Raw genomic sequence first — 14,356 nt, 5'->3', positions numbered from 1 at the left:
ACTTTGTTGCGTAACTGAGCTGCACATATTATAAATCAGCTTTGCATCAGTATAAATAAATAAAAGATGTGAGAAGCATGTTACTCATTGTGTGTACTCAGTACATGATAACTGCCTTTATAATGAAAGGCAACGTGTTAATCACTCAGTCATGTCTGACTTTGGCCCATGGAGTGTAGCCTACCAGGCTCCCCTGTCCGTGGAATTTTTTGGCAAGAATACTGGAGTGAGACTTCTAGTCCCAGGGACTGAACCTGGGTCTCCTGCATTGCAGCCAAATTCTTAACCGTCTGAGCCAACTAAACTGTGCTGTCAATAAGAATTAGGACAGGGAGTAAACCCCAGTTTGCTGCCTGAAAAGCAAGTGACTCCCCACTGCCGCACATGAGGAGTCCTTGGCTGCGAAACGTCATCTAGAAGGAGCAGAACCCAGGTTCTGTACTTGGGTTGAAGTTCAAGGACGAGGTAGAGGAGTTGGGCGCTGCACGTGTTGGAGTAGGCAAGGCGGGGCGCCTGAAAGACTCCAGGGTGGCCTCTGGTTCCTTTTCTCACCCAGGCTCTGGTTGCCAGCTCTACAGGGTACAAAAGGAGGGAATACAAATGTTTCCTTCCGGAGAATTTCCTCTTACAATAAACAAACCAGTCTTCATCATGGTATTAAAAGAAAGTGGCATGAACGCTGTGTAGGTTCTGCCATTCACCCTGTAGCTGTGGCAATTACACCATTTGGGATAATTGTCTTGTAATTGCCGCTGTGATTTAAAATCTAATGTTATCCTCCAATTGTTCTGATGTCTTTTCATGAATAATGCAATCGTCCCATGAGCCCTCTGCCAGTTTCTCATTCAGATTGGCCCTGTGTTTGAATTATGCACCATTGTCTTACCCACCATTGTCTCACAAAAGGAATGCGCCAGAGACAATACCGGGAATAATTAGAACTCAGCTAATTATGGGACGTGGGGCTGTGAGTGAGTAAGGTATGAAGTTTTTCTCTGGAAATACTCCCAATGCCCAGTTGGCCTATAGGTGAACAGGAGGGGGTAGATTTCTCTTTGAGGGTCTTCATCTATCTGTGAATGCCGGACATGTCTGTTCTCTCCGATGTGGTGGGATTTTTCTTTTCAGAACAGAAGGAAAACAGATTTTTCCATAGGGTGACTTTTCTCAGTTGTGTTATGTTGTCGTCATTAAATGCAAGCAGCTATGTAAACAGGAGCTGGTGTGCCTTCCGACGAGGCCAAAATACCAGTTGTGCATGTGAACGGGCAATGGCAGCTTGGGTTTCTGCTTCTGGAGTCTGGGCCTTGGTTTAATATAACAAGAAGAAATCCGTTGTATTGAGACAAATGACTAGAGAGTCTGTTCAGAATTCCAATTTCGTTTCCACCCTGACAAGTGGCTGTCTCAGTCTGGTAGAGTCGTATTTCTTTATTTCCATGCCAACGAGCTGGTTGCGCTCACTACTAGGGCCGCTCAGGCTTGATGGAAGTGGGTAGGGGTACCCTGACCGCCCAGCAGTAGAGGGGAGTGTCAGGTCACATCAGCTCCCCGTGTTCTCTTTGCACTAGGGCTCAAGATAAGTTTCCGAGGCAGCCCGAAGCCTGCACCTCTCATTCAGAGAGCAACTATGCCCCTGAGCTGGGCTGCTCACCACCCAGTCCAGACACCCCAGCTTGACATCAAGGCTCTTCAAAGGCCTGCCCATTCTTGGCATTCCCAGTCCACAGACCCACCATCCTGCCCTCCTGGCTTCCACTCCCCTCTGGGCTTTTGTGCCTTTTTTTTTTTTTTTGATGTGGACCATTTCTAAAGTCTTTGTTGAATTTGTTACAGTATTGCTTCTGCTTTTCATGTTTTGGGTTTTTGGCCAGGAGGCATGGGGGACCTTAAGCACCTGCCCAGGGATCAAACCCACACCCCCTACATGGAAAGGCAAAGTCCCCTGGTCAGCAAGGAAGTCCCTTGTGTTACACACATGTTTTTTTAAGAGGTCAATATTTCCAATAAGTTTTCTCTGATTCCTCAAGCTCTGTTGTTGGCCCTCCTGTGTTCTCCACAACCTCCTGAGGTGAGCCTTGTCACATCCTTTCTTACACCTATTAGAATTTTCTAGTCACTTGTTTGTCTCCCTTGCCAGACGGGTGAGATTGAGGTGAGCATGATGAAATCGTTACTCCAGTCCCATCCCATGTGGCATCAGCGAACATCTGGTGAAAGAGGGGACGGATGAATGAAGCAATAAGTGACCTCATGTCCTCCTGGCCTCACTCCATGAAGGAGGCCAGATGTCCACAGAGAGTCTTCACAATCGGGTGTTACCAGCCACAGCCTGGAGCGTGGAGTGGCTGGGACTCAGTGAGAGCTGCGTGTCAGCCCAGAATAAGCTCCTTTCACAAAAGCACAGACCACCCCAAGGAGGGCGTGTGAAGTGGCAGAGCCTCCTTGTTTGCCTGGGAAGATGGGCTCACAGGTGCCCCGGCAGGAAGTGTGTTAGAGCCCTGGATGCTGACAGAGGGCAGACTGATATCTTGAAGCCAGGGTGCTTCCTTTGGGGTTTGAGGCTGTTGGATGATTCCATCATTGATGTGTGTGTGTGTGTACGTGTGTGTGTGTCTGTGTCTGTGTCTGTGTCTGTGTCTGTTTCTGTGTGTGCGCGCACACACGCGCGCACTCTGTCCTGTCTAACTCATTGTGACCCGCGGACTGGACCCCGCCAGGCTCCTCTGTCCGTGGAATTTCCCAGGCAAGAACACTTGAGTGAGTTGCCCTTTCCTTCTCCGAGGGATCTTCCTGACTCAGGAATCGAACCCGGATGTGTGTCTCCAGCACTGACAGGTGGATTCTTTACTACTAGTGCCACTTCCGGAAGGAAAGCAGCTGCCAGGAAAGCAAGTCAGGTTTCCTGAGAAGTGGGCGAGGAGGCTGGGATGGGGCAACATGATCTCTCAGGGAAGAGTGGGCTCCAGGGGGAGTGCTCTAATGTGAGATGCAGTCTGTAGGGTCAGTTGAAGTACCTTGAGACAACACACTCTAGAGATAGTTGAGAAGTATTTTAACCAGCAGAAACTAAGAAGCAGTTTCTTCTTAGTTAACATAGAGCTTTTGGTTAAGATAGCATTGGAAAGAGTAATCAGAAGCCCTTCTGATGGATTCGGCGGGAGTGGGGGAGGGGGGAGTGGAGAGCACAGCGTTATGAGTCTCAACCATATTGACCTCCAGTCAGCACGAGAGGAAGTGTGCTTCACAGGTGAAGCGAGCAGAGATGACGCACGGCTTGACTGAAACTATCGCATAGTCATCTCCCTGGATGAACAGTGGAACCCAGCAGCCTCCGAGGTGGCAGTCAGCGCCTGAGGACTCCATCTTATCTTGAGTCATTTTGGGGGGTTCTGTCCCCCACGAAAAGGCCAGATGAAATCTACTGCCAGAATGCTGTCACTTACATGCAGCAGAGACTGAAAGGGCTATAGAAGCTCAGAGACTTCATCAAACTCTGCAACAGACATGTGATCATTTTATGCCTGCTAATAGAGGTACATGTGAAGGAACTGTCTGAGAATGGTTCGTTATATCAACTGGTGGTGATATGTAACAAGTGGAGGCCTCTAATACCTTCCAGTCAAGAACCTAATCACTGTGACCAACCAAGGTGCCTTGGGCTTCCCTGGTGGCTCAGATGGTAAAAAATTCACCTACAAGGCAGGAGACCTGTGCTCAATCCCTGGGTCTGGAAGATCCCCTTGAGAAGGGAATGGCTACCTGATCCAATATTCTTACCTGGAGAATTTCATGGACAGAGGAGCTTGGCAGGCTATAGTCCATGCAGTTGCAAAGAGTTGGACGTGACTGAGCAACTCACATACTCTACTCCAAGGTGCCTTAGGTCCACTTACAACATTATGCTAAGGGCTAAAGGAGGGGGACTGTGCCAGCAGAAACTACTTCTTGGGTTAAATGTCAGAGCTCTCACTACTAGTCTACTAGTAGTAGTAGTAGTACTACTACTAGTCTACTACTAGTAGTAGTAGTACTACTACTAGTCTACTACTATGCTATAGGCATAGTTTGGTGCCAAACTTTGGCCAATTCTGGTTGCTCTTTGCAATGCTATATAGAAAGACTCTTGGAGTTTCTAATGAGATGAGGTTCTGTTGCTTACAAGCAATGTTTGCTCCCAACCACTGTGGAATTTCTGAGTAGAGAATATGGTACTTAGAGCATTAACCATGATATTTTTTCTTTTTTTGCAAATTAAAAAGGCATCTTTACAAAACATGAATCAAAACCATGATTGTTCTTAAAAATTAAGAATAAATTAGCAGGACTTCCCTGATGGTCCAGTGATGAACAATTTGCCTTCCAGTGCAGGGAGTCTGAGTTTTATTCCTGGTCGGGGAACTATGATCCCATGTATCTTGCTGCCAAAAAACCAAACACATAAAACAGAAACAATGTCATAACAAATCCAATAAAGACTTTAAAACTAGTCTACACCAAAAAACGGAGAAGGCGATGGCACCCCACTACAGTACTCTTGCCTGGAAAATCCCATGGATGGAGGAGCCTGGTAGGCTGCAGTCCATGGGACCGTGAAGAGTCAGACATTACTGAGCAACTTCACTTTCACTTTTCACTTTCATGCATTGGAGAAGGAAATGGCAACCCACTCCAATGTTCTTGCCTGGAGAATCCCAGGGACGGGGCAGCCTAGTGGGCTGCCGTCTATGGGGTCGCACAGAGTTGGACATGACTGAAGCAACTTAGCAGCAGCAGCAATACCAAAAAAACTTTTAAGAGCAATAAATTAGCATTCAAACATTCACTTTTCTCAATAAAAGCAGGTTGACATTCATTCACAAGTCAACAAATGTTTATTAAGTACATATTAAGGATGCACTTAGGTGGAAGTTTAATTCCCCAATCATTCTAAGCAAAGCTGTGGTTACGATTTAGAGAATTTTAAATAAAGTGTTCTGAGGGCAAAAAGGACTAGCCGTTCTGCACAGGCCCCAGGAGGCATGAGGAATCCAACAGGTGAGCAATTTGCATTCCATAGCAACCACAGGCCCTGCACGGGTCTCAGTTTGGGTAGCCTTTGACATTTACAGTCTTGAGATGCTCCAAGGTTGGTCCAGGTTCCTTTAGGCCGCTTCATGCTGACACCAGCTGAAATTTGACAAGCTTCCCAGCACTGGAGACAGGTGAGCTTCTTGATACCTGGCACGGTGACAGCTCTGACGTGTCATCCTGTTATTTCTAGGTCTGTGCTAGGTATGGGGTTTCCCTGGGGATTTGTACATGAAAGAAAGCCAACTTGACAGGCAGGAACAGGTAATGTTATTGATCAGTGGGGGGAAAAAAAAGGGTCTCTGCCAACCTGGTCTAAATCTTGAACATCAAATTTCCATAGTGATTAGGAATATCACTTCCTGCTGATTCCCAACCTGACTTCTGAAAGAGCTCCCACAGTCCTGTTAGGCTTTGATTCATTTTAATGGTACTCTCAGTGTTTGAAGAGTAATGACTTTTCCAGTAGAGAATTGATTGCAATGGTTATGCAACTGATTAATTTACTTCCAGGAAGGGAAGGTGTATGTGCATGTCTTAGCAGCTCCAAGCAGATGCTTCTGGGCAAGGGATCCACTTTCCATGTTTTAATTACTTCCCTGATTATCTCAGCCTGGACCTCTCTCCGCTCCAGACTAGCATCTCTTTTAGTTAGCAATCCACTCCCACCTCTCATGATAGAAATCCAATCTTTCTAACTACACAGGTCAAAAAACTAGATGTCACCTTCAACTCCCTTTCATATCTCACATGCAATTTTTAAATATTTATCAGTTTCTAAATATATTCAGAATTTCTCACCACTTATCTCCATCATGACTATCCACCTGGTCCAAGTTGCCATCGTGCTGGGATGACTGGAAATTTTTACTGCTTATTAATTTTCATGGTCTACTTTCCACCTCTACCCTCTTACTGCTCACTCACTTTCATGCACTTATCACCTGATAGTTACATGTCTCTACACTTTAGGTAAAGTCTGAGGGATCAGACCACCATCTGGCACAAATTATCTGCCAAATTGATGGATAAATGAATATGCCACAGGCAGAACTGGAAGACTTGACTCCCAGTACATGATATATGTGATATAGCTTCTAAAATTCCATGAGATATACTGCTGCGTCCAAAAAATGGAAAACAAAAATTAGGGAACAAAGGCTGCAAAGCGCCGTTCATTCCTCACTGTCTAGACATAGTAACCTAACTTAATTGAACAGATCGAGCTCAAACCTCCATTTATAGTACCCCTTCTGCCTAAGAGAATTTGGCATTTCCTGTTTCAGGGCTCTGAATGCTAAAGCACCTAGCACCAGTATTCCGAGGACATGGTTCAGTTCAGTTCCGTTCAGTCCCTCAGTCGTGTCCGACTCTTTGAGACCCATGGACTGCAGCACGCCAGGCCTCCCTGTCCATCACCCACTCTCGGAGCCTACTTAAACTCATGTGCATCGAGTCGGTGATGCCATCCAACCATCTCATCCTCTGTCATCCCCTTCTCCTCCTGCCTTCAACCTTTCTCAGCATCAGGGTCTTTTCAGATGAGTCAGCTCTTCACATCAGGTGACCAAACTATTGGAGTTTCAGCTTCAACATCAGTCCTTCCAATGAACACCCAGGACTGATCTCCTTTAAGATGGACTGGTTGGATCTCCTTATAGTCCAAGAAACTCTCAAGAGTCTTTTCCAACATCACAGATCAAAAGCATCAATTCTTCAGTGCTCAGCTTTCTTTATAGTCCAACTCTCACATCCATACATGACTACTGGAAAAACAATAGCCTTGACTAGATGGACCTTTGTTGGCAAAGTAATGTCTCTGCTTTTTAATATGCTGTCTAGGTTGGTCCTAGCTTTTTTCCCAAGGAGCAAGCATCTTTTAATTTCATGGCTGCAGTCACCATCTGCAGGGATTTTGGAGCCCAAGAAAATAGAGTCTGTCACTGTTTCCATTGTTTCCCCATTTATATGCCATGAAGTGATGAGAACCGATGTCATAATCTTAGTTTTCTGAATGTTGAGTTTTAAGCCAATTTTTTCACTCTCCTCTTTCACTTTCATCAAGAGTTTTAGGTTTTTTTTTCACTTTCTGCCATAAGGATGGTGTCATCTGCATATCTGAGGTTATTGATATTCCTCCCAGCAATCTTGATTCCAGCTTGTGCTTCATCCAACCTTCATCCAGCTTGGCATTTCACACGATGTACTCTTCATATAAGTTAAATAAGCAGGCTGACAATTTACAGTCTTGACGTACTCCTTTTCCTATTTGGAACCAGTCTGTTGTTCCATGTCCAGTTCTAACTGTTGCTTCTTGATCTGGATACAGATTTCTCAGGAGGCAGATCAGGTGATCTGGTATTCCCATCTCTTTCAGAATTTTCCACAGTTTGATGTGATCCACACAGTCAAAGGCTTTGGCATAGTCAATAAAGCAGAAGTAGATATTTTTCTGGAACTGTCTTGCTTTTTTGATGATCCAATGGATGTTGGCAATTTGATCTCTGGTTCCTCTGCCTTTTCTAAATCCAGCTTGAATAGCTGGAAGCTCACAGTTCACAAACTGTTGAGCTTGGCTTGGAGAATTTTGAGCATTACTTTGCCAGCGTGTGAGATGAGTGCAATTGTGCAGTAGTTTGAACATTCTTTGGCATTGCCTTTCTTTGGTATTGAAATGAAAACTGACCTTTTTCAGTCCTGGGGCCATTGCCGAGTTTCCCAAATTTGCTGACATATTGAGTGCAGCACTTTCACAGCATCATCTTTCAGGATTTGAAATAGCTCAACTAGAATTCCATCACCTCCACAGGTTTTTTTTGTAGTGATGCTTCCTAAGACCCACTTGACTTCACATTCCAGGATGTCTGGCTCTAGGTGAATGATCACACCATCTTGGTTATCTGGGTCATGAAGATCTTTTTTGTATAGTTCTTCTGTGATTATACAGTGGAAGTGAGAAATAGATTTAAGGGACTAGATCTGATAGACAGAGTGCCTGATGAACTATGGAATGAGTTTCATAACATTGTACAGGAGACAGGGATCAAGACCATCCCCATGGAAAAGAAATGCAAAAAAGCAAAATGGCTGTCTGGGGAGGCCTTACAAATAGCTGTGAAAAGAAGAGAAGTGAAAAGCAAAAGAGAAAAGGAAAGATACAAGCATCTGAATGCAGAGTTCCAAAGACTAGGAAGAAGAGATAAGAAAGCCTTCCTCAGTGATCAATGCAAAGAAATAGAGGAAAACAACAGAATGGGAAAGACTAGAGATCTCTTCCAGAAAATTAGAGATACCAAGGGAACATTTCATGCAAAGATGGGCTCGATAAAGGACAGAAATGGTATGGACCTAACAGAAGTAGAAGAGATTGAGAAGAGGTGGCAAGAATACACAGAAGAACTGTACAAAAAAGATCTTCATGACCCAGATAATCACTATGGTGTGATCACTCACCTAGAGCCAGACATCCTGGAATGTGAAGTCAAGTGGGCCTTAAAAAGCATCACTATGAACAAAGCTAGTGGAGGTGATGGAATTCCAGTTGAGCTATTTCAAATCCTGAAAGATGATGCTGTGAAAGTGCTGCACTCAATATGCCAGCAAATTTGGAAAACTCAGCAGTGGCCACAGGACTGGAAAAGGTCAGTTTTCATTCCAATCCCAAAGAAAGGTAATGCCAAAGAATGCTCAAACTACCACACAATTGCACTCATCTCACATGCTAGGAAAGTAATGCTCAAAATTCTCCAAGCCAGGTTTCAGCAGTACATGAACCGTGAACTTCCTGATGTTCAAGCTGGTTTTAGAAAAGGCAGAGGAACCAGAGATCAAATTGCCAACATCCTCTGGATCATGGAAAAAGCAAGAGAGTTCCAGAAAAACACCTATTTCTGCTTTATTGACTATGCCAAAGCCTTTGACTGTGTGGATCACAATAAACTGTGGAAAATCCTGAAAGAAATGGGAATACCAGACCACCTGACCTGCCTCTTGAGAATTCTGTATGCAGGTCAGGAAGCAACAGTTAGAACTGGACATGGAACAACAGACTGGTTCCAAATAGGAAAAGGAGTACGTCAAGGCTGTATATTGTCAGCCTGCTTATTTAACTTATATGCAGAGTACATCATGAGAAACGCTGGGCTGGAAGAAGCACAAGCTGGAATCAAGATTGCTGGGAGAAATATCAATAACCTCAGATATGCAGATGACACCACCCTTACAGCAGAAAGTGAAGAGGAACTAAAAAGCCTCTTGATGAAAGTGAAAGAGGAGAGTGAAAAAGTTGGCTTAAAGCTCAACATTCAGAAAACGAAGATCATGGCATCAGGTCCCATCACTTCATGGGAAATAGATGGGGAAACAGTGGAAACAGTGTCAGACTTTATCTTTTTGGGATCCAAAATCACTGCAGATGGTGACTGTAGCCATGAAATTAAAAGACCCTTGCTCTTGGAAGAAAAGTTATGACCAACCTAGATAGCATATTGAAAAGCAGAGACATTACTTTGCCAACAAAGGTCCATTTAGTTAAGGCTATGGTTTTCCCAGTGGTCATGTATGGATGTGAGAGTTTGACTGTGAAGAAAGCTGAGCGCCGAAGAATTGATGCTTTTGAACTGTGGTGTTGGAGAAGACTCTTGAGAGTCCCTTGGACTGCAAGGAGATCCAACCAGTCCATTCTAAAGGAGATCAGCCTGGGTGTTCTTTGGAAGGAATGATGCTAAAGCTGAAACTCCAGTACTTTGGCCACCTCATGCGAAGAGTTGACTCATTGGAAAAGACTCTGATGCTGGGAGGGATTGGGGGCAGGAGGAGAAGGGGACGACAGAGGATGAGATGGCTTGATGGCATCACTGACTCGATGGACATGAGTTTGAGTGAACTCTGGGAGATGGTGATGGACAGGGAGGCCTGGCATGCTGCGAATCATGGGGTCGCAAAGAGTCAGACACAACTGAGCAACTGAACTGAACTCTGTATTCTTGCCTCCTCTTCTTAATGTCTTCTGCTTCTGTTAGGTCCATACCATTTCTGTCCTTTATTGTGCCCATCTTTGCATGAAATATTCCCTTAGTATCTCTAATTTTCTTGAAGAAATTTCTAGTCTTTCCCATTCTATTGTTTTCCTCTATTTCTTTGCATTGATCACTGAGGTAGGTTTTCTTATCTCCCCTTTCTATTCTTCGGAACTCTCCATTCAAATGGGTATATCTTTCCGTTTCTGTTTAGCCTTTAGCTTCTCTTTTCTCAGCTATTTGTAAGGCCTCCTCAGACAACCATTTTGCCTTTTTGCATTTCTTTTTCTTGGGGATGGTCTTGATCACTGCCTCTTGTACAATGTCACACAACTCCATCCATAGTCTGTCTATCAAATCTAATCCCTTGAATCTATTTCTCATTTCCACTGTAACCGCAAGTGATTTGATTTAGGTCATATCTGAATGGTCTAGTAGTTTTCCCTACTTTTTTAAATTAAATCTGAATTTGGTAGTAAGGAGTTCATGATCTGAGCCACAGTCAGCTCCTGGTCTTGTTTTTACTGACTGTATAGAGCTTCTCCATCTTTGACTGCAAAGAATATAATCAGTCTGATTTCAGCCTTGACCATCTGGTGATGCCCGTGTGTAGAGTCTTGTATTGTTGGAAGACAGTGATTGCTATGACCAGCGCATTCTCTTGGCAAAACTAAGCCTTTGGACATGGTGGTGTTGGACTCACGTATCGCCCTGGGATCTCACCCTATGCCATTATGACTCTACTTAATCACATCCCCAAACAATTCTTCCTTGTGGGAAACAGAAGAAGGCTGTTAAGACCTGAATGGTGTGTTCACCACCCAGGGCATCAAACAGTTTCAAGCCTATGGTCCTTAAATGGGTTCTTTACCCAGAATCTCTTCACTGACCTCATGCTTTCCTTCTTGAAGGAAACCAAAATGGCTAGAAGTTTTACCACTAACTTTATTCAGTCATAGAAGTGTCTCATACAGTGGAGGCTGCTGAGAAAATGGTGCGGGAGAAGGACGTGCTGCATTTCTTGCTGGCCTTCACCGCTGACTTGGTGACCTTGGCCGCAGCCGCTGTCTTCTTCTCCACAGCCTTGATGATGCCAACAGCCACAGTTTGCCTCATGTCCCGCACAGCAAAACGGCCTGGGGGACAGAAGGAAGGAAAAGAGTGAGATTTCTGAAAAGAGACATGGAAGCCACGGCTCCATGGCCTCAGTCAGAAGTGGTTTTCCTCCCAGGACTCAGCAGCCATCCGCCCCGGCTCACCTAGAGGCGAGTACTCAGAGAAGGTCTCCACACACATGGCCTTGCCGGGGGCCATCTGCACAATGGCCGCGTCGCCCGACTTCAGGGCCTTGGGGTTGTCTTCCAGCTTCTTGCCTGGCGGTCGATCTTTTCCCTCACTTCAGCAAACCTGCAGGAGATGTGGGCTGTGTGACAGTCCAGCACCGGAGAATAGCCAGCTTGGATCTGTCCTGGATGATTCAGGACGATCACCTAGAAAGGGAGAGGAGGAGGATCACTGCAGGGACCTGTGAGCCAGGGCCAAGGCTCGAGACGACTGGGGCCTCCACCAAAACCGGGGCTGATTTCTCAGAGGCAGTCTCCACCACCACCACGCACCAAGGGCTGTGGCCTCCTGGGCGGCTCATCTGGGCCACAAAGCTGCCGGTCTCCATCAGGGGGTCGTTCTTGCTGTCTCCAGCCACGTTGCCATGACAGAGGTCCTTCACAGACACATTCTTCACGTGGAAGCCCATGTTGTCCCCGGGCAGGGCCTCCGACAGAGCCTCGTGGTGCATCTCCACAGACTTGACCTCAGTGGTGAGGCCACTGGGGGCAAAGGTGACCACCATGCCGGCCTTCAGGAAGCCGGTCTCCACTCGGCCCACAGGCACTGTGCCGATGCCTGCGTAAGAGAAGGGCAGGCGGTTAGAACCACTCCAGCCCCACCCGGTAAGAGCTGGCTTCCTGGGGATCAAGGGCTAAGGTCACCTACAGAGCTGGAGGAAGTGCCAAACTCAACGACTGGCTGTTTCCTCTGCATATCAGATAAACTGGAAACTCTGGGGCTTTGGCACTGCTCACAAGTCAGGATCTGAAGCCCAGCAAGTCAGACAGTGGACCTCGTCCTCCAATGGCATCTCCCCTCAGCCCGCCCAGCCCTGGCTCCTCACCTCCTATCTTGTACACGTCTTGTAGCGGCAGCCTCAGGGGCTTGTTGACTGGGCGAGTTGGGGGGAGGATGGAATCCAGAACTTCCAGCAGGGTCACCCCGGTGGCGTTTCCCTCCTTCCGCTCAACCTTCCAGCCCTTGAACCAGGGCATCTGCAGGGACAGGAATGCAGTGAAGGGGGAGATGAGGCAGGGGCGTGGCTCCCAGCATGCCCACCCCAGAACCAAGACCCGTCTGCCCCCCGACCCGGCCGCCCATGGACCCCGCCTGCACTCACGTTGGTGCTGGGCTCCAGCATGTTGTCCCCGTGCCAGCCCGAGATGGGCACAAAGGCCATGGTCGCCAGGTTGTAGCCGATCTGCCTGATGTAGGCGCTCACTTCCTTGGTGATCTCCTGGAAGCGCGCAGCGCTGTAGGCAGGCTCGGGCGAGTCCATCTTGTTGACCGTCACGATCAGCTGCTTCACACCCAAGGTGTAGGCGAGCAGCGCGTGCTCGCAAGTCTGCCCGTTCTTAGAGATGCCTGCCTCGAACTCGCCCACACCGCCAGCCACAATGAGCACAGTGTAGTCAGCCTGCGGGAGGCAGACATTGTGGGGGCAAGAGATTGGTTAGGGGAGGGGGCGCCGGATGTGCTGGGAGGCTGGCTAGAGCTTCGGGCGGGCAATGCCTGGCCCCTTGCAAGCTGGACACTCCCCAGAAACTGACAAATGCCTTCATCCCCCGGATGCTGCTGTGCGCAGAGGTCCTGCCTCCCACTTAAACTGTTACTCAGTCCCATGCATGAGCTTTCGGTTCCTTTGTCAGGAGCCCCACAAGGTGATTTATTTGTCTGGGTGTCAGAAAACCTAGTCCCTGCCCCAGCCTGAAAGGAGGATGGTGTCTGGATCGCATTAGAGTCTATCTTCTGATTGGTCAGAACTGAAGGTCAGAGTGGATAAAGAAAACCTTCTAAGGCTTATGATGCACTTCGTCCCCAGGAAACAAAGCCTGAGTTTCCTCCCCTCCCTCTGCCAGCCACCTCCCCTACAGTCTGCCTTGGTTCGAAAGGGAGGGACCTGGGAACAAGGGCTGCTTTACCTGGTGCCAGTGATCACGTTCTTGATGAAGTCCCTGTGGCCCGGGGCATCGATGATGGTGACGTAGTACTTGCTGGTCTCAAACTTCCACAAGGAGATGTCGATGGTGATGCCACGCTCTCTCTCTGCCTTCAGTTTGTCCAGCACCCAGCCGTACTTGAAGGAGCCCTTACCCATCTGGGGAGGGGTGAGGAGTGAGGAGCACGTTGATGGCGAGCAGCCGGATCTCTCCCGGGGGATTCAGCTGCCACTCCAAGACCTCACAGTGTGCCCTGCTTCCACACTGTGCCACCAGACCCTGCCAGAGCGGACTGCCATCCCCAGCCCCCGCCACTCCTAGAGCCAACCCCGCGGGTGGGTGCCTCACCTCAGCTGCCTCCTTCTCAAACTTCTCAATGGTCCTCTTGTCAATCCCCCCAGCACTTGTAGATGAGGTGCCCGGTGGTGGTAGACTTGCCAGAGTCCACGTGGCCGATGACCACGATATTGATGTGTGTCTTCTCTTTGCCCATTGTGGTGGTTGCTTCCTTCAGTCACTGCTTCACTGGAGCACGGGAGGGGAGGGTGGGGAGAGAGTGAGGCCCAGACATCCCGGCAGGCAGGCTGCCTCTTGCTACTCCTCCTCTCCTCCTGCTCTGCCCCAGCACCCCCTCCCCACATCGTGGCCTAGCTCAGAGCCTGGGACATGGTGGCACCAGCTGAAAAGTAAAGGACTTGCCAGGCTTGCACCCTGGCAAGGGTCACCATCCCAGGGCTATAGCTGGGATTTCCAAGCGGTCCTGGCCCCTCCCTCCTTCCCCAGAACATGTGGGGACTCAGCCATTCCCCCACATATCTCCCATCCTTCCAATTCCCCACCCAACACCCCACCAGCCCACTCCATATACAAGAAACCCTGCCATCCCATAGCCTGAAGGTGGTCCTCTGCCCCTTGCCAACGCCTACCTTCAGAGAAGAGGGACCAAAGACGATCCAGCAGGAGCTGCAGCAGCTGTGACAGTAGCGAATGGCTGTCTTACCT

The 14,356-nt window shown here is 47.8% G+C and overlaps 1 pseudogene; it reads right to left on the bottom strand.

The window, feature by feature from the left end:
• Positions 1-11,054: 11,054 nt before the first annotated feature.
• On the bottom strand, positions 11,055-13,847 carry LOC109553980 (elongation factor 1-alpha, oocyte form-like; annotated as a pseudogene).
• Positions 13,848-14,356: the final 509 nt, after the last annotated feature.

The sequence above is a fragment of the Bos indicus genome, chromosome 29, assembly GCF_029378745.1.
Source record: "Bos indicus isolate NIAB-ARS_2022 breed Sahiwal x Tharparkar chromosome 29, NIAB-ARS_B.indTharparkar_mat_pri_1.0, whole genome shotgun sequence".
Taxonomy (NCBI): Eukaryota; Metazoa; Chordata; class Mammalia; order Artiodactyla; family Bovidae; genus Bos; species Bos indicus.
The sequence above is the reverse complement of the archived record's forward strand: the minus strand, read 5'-3'. Positions and strand labels throughout refer to the sequence as shown.